This window comes from Gossypium raimondii, chromosome 2 (genome assembly GCF_025698545.1).
Source record: "Gossypium raimondii isolate GPD5lz chromosome 2, ASM2569854v1, whole genome shotgun sequence".
NCBI lineage: Eukaryota > Viridiplantae > Streptophyta > Magnoliopsida > Malvales > Malvaceae > Gossypium > Gossypium raimondii.
In genome coordinates, this window is record NC_068566.1 from 31,394,232 (window position 1) to 31,403,085 (window position 8,854).

The 8,854-nt window shown below is 34.2% G+C and overlaps 1 non-coding gene across 1 annotated transcript; it reads left to right on the forward strand.

Annotated features, from left to right (window-relative positions):
• The first annotated feature begins 8,444 nt into the window (after positions 1–8,444).
• On the forward strand, positions 8,445–8,551 carry LOC128039417 (small nucleolar RNA R71). The gene has a single exon (XR_008193920.1). It is a non-coding gene; the product is annotated as a small nucleolar RNA R71 (small nucleolar RNA).
• Positions 8,552–8,854: the final 303 nt, after the last annotated feature.

Below are 8,854 nucleotides of genomic sequence, written 5' to 3' on the forward strand. Positions count from 1 at the left end.
TGAAATGTGGAGAAATTGCTAATGAGAAAAGAGAAATGAGATATAAGGGATGAGGGATTAAGGGTTTCGTGCATGGTATTTATAGGTGAAGGTAAGGAGTAAAGTTAGCTAAAAATAACATTTGAATTCTTTTTTTTTCTACCACATTTCAAGGAAAAGAGGATGCCTTAGCCTCCTCATTTTAAATTCAAACCAAGGTTATTAATAGCCATAGGGTAAACAGTTTCAACAGTAAAGTAGTTTGGCTGATTTTTTTATTATTTTCCAACTATAAGGACCTTTAATTAAATACCCCAATGCTTGCTTTTGGCTACCACCTACTTGTACTGAAACTGGGCTTTAGATCCCCCATGTTGGAGGGTTTCTCAGTCCAATAATGTAGCAGACATGTCCATCTTTTAACACCTCTTTTACTGGTTCAAACTATCAACCTCATGAACCAAATTGCATGGTCTTGCCATCCAGATGAATTAATTTGTGCATGTCCATGTTTCATTCACATTAATCACATCTTCAATGGTCCCCAACAAAGGGGATCTAAAGCCCAGTTTCAACACAACTAGGTGGCAACCAAAGTAATGAATGAAAACTAAACACCAGGTAGGGTTGCAAGAAAAGAGAGGTGAGTCATAAAAACTGCTTAAGTACCAAGTCTTTATCAACAATCCAATCCTAGACATTTACATTCCCATTACCACATCACTTTATTTTTTCTATTGAAGAGACCGTGACATCCTAAAATAGGGCCTAAATGGAACAGTGGTAGCGAAACCACGAATCTGAGATAGAAAATTTTATTGTGATTAATTTTTATGATTTACCGATTGATTGGATGCATGTGTTAGAATACCGATAAGAAATTTCAACGAATGCATGTCTGAATTGCATATTAGGTTTAATTGCAAAAGTGGGTAAATATGAGTTTTAGATGATAAAGAATTTAATTGAAGTACATAATTGAAGTAGAGGTCCTTAAATTGTAATTAGACCATTAGATTTTCATGGACAAAAATGGGCATGCATAGATAAAAATAACTAAAGTTTTAATGAAGGGCATTTTAGTTATTTGGTAATAAAAAGAATTAAAAGGGAAAAAGATGGAAAAATGTGCTCATCTTCTTCCATAGGGCCAAAACTTCAAGGGACACCATAACTAGGGTTTCTTCACTTTTTCAAGCTCATAGTAAGTGCATTCAAGCCCCGTTTTTTAATGTTTTTTTTACGTTTTTGGAGTCATCGTAGCTCGATTTAGCTTATTCTATTATTAATTCATGTTAGGGTTCATATTTGGAAAAATATATGTGAAATGTGTTTATTTTGATGTTTTATGGTAGAATATGAAGCTTGAAATTATGTTAAACAACTTTTGCTAGTCGATTTTAACTGAAAACGAGTAAAATGACATAATCGGTAAAAATACCTAATGTTCATTAGTAAATGTTAGAGTGGGAATTTGATGTTACCATAGAAGGGAAAGATGTTCAGTATGTCATAAAACATAAGAATAAGGGATTTGGGGCAAAAGTGTAAATATGTAAAAGTTTAGGGGCAAAATTGTAATTTTGCTAAAGTTCAAGTCAAGGACTGTTTTGATGAATGTGAGTATTAAATAAGCTAAATTTTCTATTATAGATCAAGAAGAATGAAATTTGGAGTTAGACCGGGGAAAGAAAAGGTTAAGGACTAAGTTGCTAGATTTGATCGTATTTTGTACCGAGGTAAGTTTACGGTAAATAAATACAATATTTCAATAATTATTATTAATGTTGTTATTTTCCAGCAATTATGTACTTATTTCATGAAAGTATTTAATGTTGACTCAAGTATGAGATGATAGAGAGTCAGTGTTAAAAAGTCCCGTTGAAACATTAGGAATGTATTGGATACAAATGTCATGACATTAAGAGAATGAGACCCTATGTAAGACCATGTCTGGGATATGGCGTTGGCACCGAGATGAGAGGTCCCTCGTAACACCATGTCTGGGACATGGCATGGGCATCGATATGAGAACTCCCATGTAATATCATATCTGGGATATGACATTGGTAGTACAGGAAACATCCAATGTAATACCATGTCTGGGACATGGCTTTGGCATGTTATTCTCAGACAGGAGACCCGAGTATCCTTAGTATTCAAGTAGTTCAACGGGCTAGTAAATAGACTATGTTACATGAAAGTTTAGGTAAAAGCATAATAAATAGATTCAGGTGAGTTATAAGGGTTAAGAATATCTCAGTTATCAGTTGAGAAAGAAATTTCAACGAGGGAGGAGTAAGTTATAATCATGAGTTATTTAAGTAAGCAAGTAAGTAAACAAGTAAGAGAGTAAGTAAAGAAGAAGCAAAGACCATGATACTTGATGATGATTTATGAGTATAATTATTTATGATAAATGTTGTTATTTATTTGCTTAAACTTACTAAGCTTTACGCTTATTCCCTTTATTTTCCTTCTTTTTTTATATAGTATCGCCAAGCCAATTCAGGGATCGTAAGGACGTCGGAGATCATTTCACACTATCAACAGACCATCTCGATATTTTGTGGTTTGAAACATTTTAAGTTATGACATGTATAGGGACTTAGTCATTTTATGTGTGTCCTAATGATATGGCTAATGAATAGCATGAAAATACTCGATAATGATTAGCGATTGAAATGACTATTTAAGAACATGTTTTGGTGTTATGTATGCCTAAATGATAGTTAATACAAATAAATTATAAAAGAGTAAAAATTTGTAATGGAGCAGTTTTTAGACAACAACATTGACGTGATTTTGAAAATCACCAAGGATAGTAATAATGAAATTAGAGAGTGAATGCAATATATAATTAAATCTTATCAAGTATATTTTCACATGAAAGAAATGGTGTAGGTAAAGGAATTATATATTATGAGATATTTGAATTTTAGTGAGACAAGGTCGAATTTTTTTGAAGTCCTCTGTTCGACTTTAGAAAATCATTACAAATTGTATAGAAATAATTATGAGTCATAATTTATATGTATAGATTCCTTAGTGAGTCTATTTTAAAAAGAAACAAACTAGAATATTATCAAAATTTCGTACAATGAGATAATTTATTTTTAGTGAAGAGCGGTCAGAACTGCCGAGTAGTGAAATAGGGGAGAATTTAACGAATAAACTCTACTATTTGGTTAAACCAAAAATTCTGGAAATTTTATGGTAAGGATATATATGAGTCTAGTTTCAGGAAAAAATTACAAATATAAATTTTGAGTTTCGTAACTCGAGTTATAATTAAATTAGTGATTGTTACGTGAGTGGATAGTTTTATTGTGAATAGTGAAATAAATTATTGTGATTTGCTTAAGTATTCGGAAAAAAATTTAATGTTCTTGGTTTGGACCCGAACCGTTTCCATCGCATGTTTTAGGGTCTCGAGGGATCCTTTTAGGGATATATTGAATGAACGTGAGCAGATTAATTTTTTTTAAAAGTAAATTTTTATGCTCTGAATTAGTAAGTTAAGTTAGATAACGCCTCGTGCTCGACTCCGGCAACAGTCTCGAGTAAGGGGTGTTACAGAGACATTGAGTTTATTTATTCATGCTTTCTATTTTATTATGCGAAAAGAAATTCTAACTAAGAAATAAAAATAAACACCTAAAAAGAAATAAAAACTAAAGACAAGAAATTCCCCCATTTTATTTATTTGACTTATCCTCCTCGTCTTCCTCCTTTGGTGTTTCATCCTCGCTTGTATTCTCATCTTTCTTCCATGACTCGAAGACATAATCTGGGAACTCAGGAATAAAATTGTTAGGGATATTTTTAAAAGTATTTCTTACAGAATTATCTCTAACCTTCGCATATTTCCAATAAGCATATTGTTGGTTATGCATAAATTTTTTAATATGTCCTCATTTCGAAAACAAAGTAATGAATGAAAATTAAACACAAGGTAAGGTTGCAAGAAAAGAGAGGCGAGTCACAAAAACAGCTTAAGTACCAAGTCTTTCTCAACAATCCAATCCTAGACATGTTCATTCCCATTACCACATCACTGTATTTTTTCTATTGAAGAAGCATTGAGCTTATTTATTCATGCTTGCTATTTTATTATGCGAAAAAAAATTCTAACTAGGAAATAAAAATAAACACCTAAAAATAAATAAAAACTAAAGACAGGAAATTTCCCCATTTTATTTATTTGACTTATCCTCCTCATCTTCCTCCTTTGATGTTTCATCCTCGCTTGTATTCTCATCTTTCTTCCATGACTTGAAGACATAATCTGGGAACTCAGGAACAAAATTATTAAAGATATTTTGAAAAGTATTTCTTACAGAATTATCGCTAATCTCCGCATATTTCCAATAAGCCTATTGTTCGTTACGCGTAAATTTCATCATATCCATCATGGTTGACACTTTCGATTTCTTCATAATATTTGAAGAAGTAGGCATAAGAATAGTCAATTCAAGATCAACAGTTGGTTCAACTGGCTCATCAGCATTCGGCTCCTCCCTTGGCTCAGAGGCTTCTGGTTCTTTTATCAGTTCAGGATCATTCAGTTTTTCCTCATATTCTTCCTCTTCTGTCTCAGTAGCTGAGGTAGCTTCTGTTTCAGATTTGTTTGAGGACTCATCAGTTTTTGGTTCTGTTGGTTCACTCAATTAAGGTGGGTTTAGCTCATGGACATTCTCCACTAACCTTTCAAGGTCATAGGCTGTGATGCAACCTTGGACATACGGGCTCTTCAGGTTTGCTTTTGTTTTAACTTGGGCCCTTAAGCAAAGTGAAGTTATCAATGATGAAAAGTAAGCACTTTTGGTCTTCTTTCTAGCATAATCATGGATCTCTTTAAGAATAATCTTCCCAACATTGATAGACCTTTCTATCATAATTATATATAACAAAAGAATTCGCTCCATCGAGATGGTGGAACTGTGTGAGATAAGCATGAAACTAGATTGAACAAAGTAGAATCATACCTTAGCCAACTATTTTAGATATTCCTTCTGACAAGAATAACTGTCATACTTTCTTATAATCCATTAGGATCCCATATTTGTCACAACGTTAAGCACTTGTTGAAGAAAATCCCAATTTATGTTTTTCATCATAGCAAAATACTCATCTTCTTCAATATCAAGTAGGTTAAACAAATCATTAATGGAATTAGAAGTTAGAGGTACCTTTTTCTTGAGAATGAGAACTTCAGTAGCATTGGCTTAGTCAAATTGGCATAGAACTCTTGAACTAACTCCTCATCAGGTAATGATCGTGCATCACAAAAATAATTCCAATTGAGGGCAACAATTGTCTTTTGAATCAGCAAAGGCACAACCATCTTATCATTACTTTCCAAGTTGAAACCATTTTCTGGCATCATAGGTTGATTCTTGAAGATGGGATCAAACCTTTCTTTCATTTTCTCATCTTAAATCACAATCGTATTTTCAGCAGAGGACTTGGAAGATCTATTTTTTTGCGAGACATGGTGATTTTTCCCAAAAAATAGGCAAATTTTTGGCAATGGATGAAGCAAGGGATTTTACGGCGTGTGATAGCGATAGGGTGCGGTAGTGATAGGAATACGGCGGTGATATGGTTGTTCTTATAAAAGCCTCGTAGCGGAAATAAGCTAAAGTTTGTGGCAATGGAAGGAAATTTAGGTAGATACTTTGGGATTCAAAGCTGACGGCTAAGAGGAAAAAGAATGAATTGCTAGGGTTTAGGCTAATTTCTTGAAGGGTTGTGAAAAATATAGTGGTAGAGAGGCGTTTAAATAGTGAGGAATTAGGGCAAACTAGTAGCAAAATTTTAGCTACTTAAGTGACTTGGGCGACAAGTATAGATGAAGGGAAACAGTAGTGGCAAAAATTAGGGTTTTGGGAACTCGTATGGATGGCAACAATAGGTAAATCTCTCCTCTTTGCTTTTTCAAGCCTTGAGCCCAAATTGTGTTTACAAACTATACTCCTTAAGATAAAATAAACTAATTAGTACTTGGGGAAAATTGACCCCCTTATTAAACATAAAAAAATAAAATTAATATTAAAAACAAAAAAAATGAAAATAAAAATTTCAAAGTTAATTAGAAAATTTCTTTTCTAAAGATTACATTAAATTAATTCTCAGGAAAGGTTGGAGGGTCACAACAGTCCCGCTTAAGTTTCAATCTCCTTAGACAGAATTAATTAGATGTGCCAATTTAAGAAAAATAATTGCTAAGCATGTCATTTATTCAAATGAGAGAGAGAAATTGAAAATAAATTAACAACAGAGAGAGTGAAGAGGACTCCCTCAATGTTATTGATGATTGTTACTGAGAAAGGCGATGTTGAACGAAGTAATGTTGCCTAGCAATTATATTCAATATTTTCTCAAAAAATAGCAACAAGAAATGGTGCTTCTATTTTGCTTTGCTTGAATTTCTGTCATTCGTACAAATATGCCTACCCATGATAATCCTTAATGAAATTAGCCCATTTTTCGTTCTACCTTCTTTCTCTGGTACAAGTCCCACCCACTAAATGTCATGATGGGATCCATGATCCTTGTTTTTAACCATTGAGACCCGAGTTTCCTAGGATCATATACTCGAGATTGAATTGAACTCTTTTATCCCTTGATAGATCCCTTTTCAGTATTTGAAATATTCCACTCGATACCTTTCTCGTGCCTTTTCAAAACAGTTAAGTCTAACTTAGGTGGCTCTTCTCTTGATGGGTTGGGTTGCTTGTACTCATGTGATGATAATTCTAATGACTCGAGCTAAAATTTTGAACTAAATTCTTACAAGTTAGCTTACAAAAATGTATCATCCTCATCTCGATGTAAAAAATCGTACATTAAAGGTTACTTGTTCATCTTGAACTTGCAGGGTGAGTTCACCTTTCTGTACATCGATTATTGTTCTGTTGGTTTCTAGGAAGGGTCTTCCTAGGATGTTTGGTACTCCTTTATCAGCTTCAAAATCTAAGATAATAAACTCAGTAGGAAACATGAATTTATCAATATGAACCAAGACATCCTCGATGTTTCTTTCGGGTTATGCTAAAAATTGATCTACCAATTGGAGTGTAATTATAGTTGGTCTGGCCTTACCAATACCTAATCGTCTAAACACAGACGTATGCATTAAGTTGATACTCGATCCCAAATCACATTAAGCCTTACCACAATAGGATTCTCCAATATTGCAAGGTATGATGAAACTTCCTGGATCCTTCAACTTAGGAGGCAACTTGTTATGAAAAAATAAGCTTCATTCTGTAGTCAGGGCTACAGTTTCAAATTCCCTAAACCTTCTCTTTTTAGATAGAAATTCCTTCATAGCTTTTGCATAGTTCAGGATTTGCTCCAAAGCTTCTACCAATGGGACGTTGATACGTAGTTATTTCAACACATCCAACATTCTCTTAAATTGTGTATCTTATTTATGTTGCTGGAGTCTTTAAGGATATAGAGGTTGTGGAACTTTGGCTTGGATTGGGCAGCTATTCTGAGGTAATATATCTAGATCTAACGAAGAGGTTAGCTTATTAGAATTCACCAGTTTAGATTTTACCTTTTCAAAATTTGTAGAATTTGGCTTCTCTGGTGCAGGAATTTCAATTGTTTGTTGATTTTCCTCTTTCTAGGGAGGTTCATCTTCAACCTCAAACTCATTGGGCTCAAAAGTCCTTTGGCTTCGTAAATTGACCACTTTGCAATTCTCTTTGCTCGATTTTCTTAGGTTCTCCATGTCACTGGGCAAAGCTCCTTGTGGTCTATTTTGAAGTTCATTGGCTAGCTGTTCCATTTGGTTCTCCAAATTTCTTAAAGTTGCATCATTCTGCGCCATGTATACTCTTCATAAGTTCTCAAGATTAGAAGATTCGACTGATGGAGGATTTTCTATGTTGCTTGGTATAACACCTTATGGTCTGTTTTTAAACTCATTAGCTAATTGCCCCACTTGATTTTCCAGATTCTCCAATGTTGTTGCTTGGCCTTGAATCAATGCATTACTTTTAGTAATGTATGCCTTAAAAAAATTCTCCAAATTATTTGAAGGTTCAACTTGCGGTGGGTTTTGAACTTGTTGATTGAAACCAAGAGGTTGATTTGATCTATGCTGCATGTAAGTGTTGTTCGGTCCACCTCTTTGGCAATGGATTGGTGGTTGAGCTATAACATGATTAAAATAATTAGTAGTAAACTATTTCAATATTGAAGAGATAGAAGATACATGTGCTGAGAGTAAAGTAAGGGCGCCTACTTCATGTATTCCGGCTACTCGCCTTCCTGAAGCTACTTTATTTGTCGGCCACTGGTAATTATTATTGATTATTCTCTCAATGATTTTGTAAGCCTTATTATAAGACTTTGACAAGAGAGCACCATTCACAGAAGCGTCTACCACCAACCTTGTGTGTGCATTGAGACCATTGTAGAATATCTTTAATTGGATACAATGTGGAATCCCATAATGAGGGCATTTACGTAGTAACTCCTTGAATCTTTCTCATGCCTTGTATAAGGACTCGTCATCCAATTGTTGAAAAATGTTGATCTCATTCCACAACTTAGCATTTTCGCTAGGTGGGAAATAGTTTACCAGGAAGTATTCATCTAATTCTTACCAAGTAGAATTCAGCCATGCTCATGCTCGATCTCACAGTAAGTATGGAAACAACTTCAACCTCAGTGCATCTTCAGTTACACCGGCTATCTTGAAGAAATTGCTCACCTCCATAAACAATTGAAGGTGAAGATGTGGATCTTCTATGGGCATTCCATTGAATTGGCCTATTGTTTGAAGCATCTGAAATGTCACAGGCTTCAATTCAAACTGTGGTGCCTCGATCTTGGGTCTCCTAATTCCGAGATT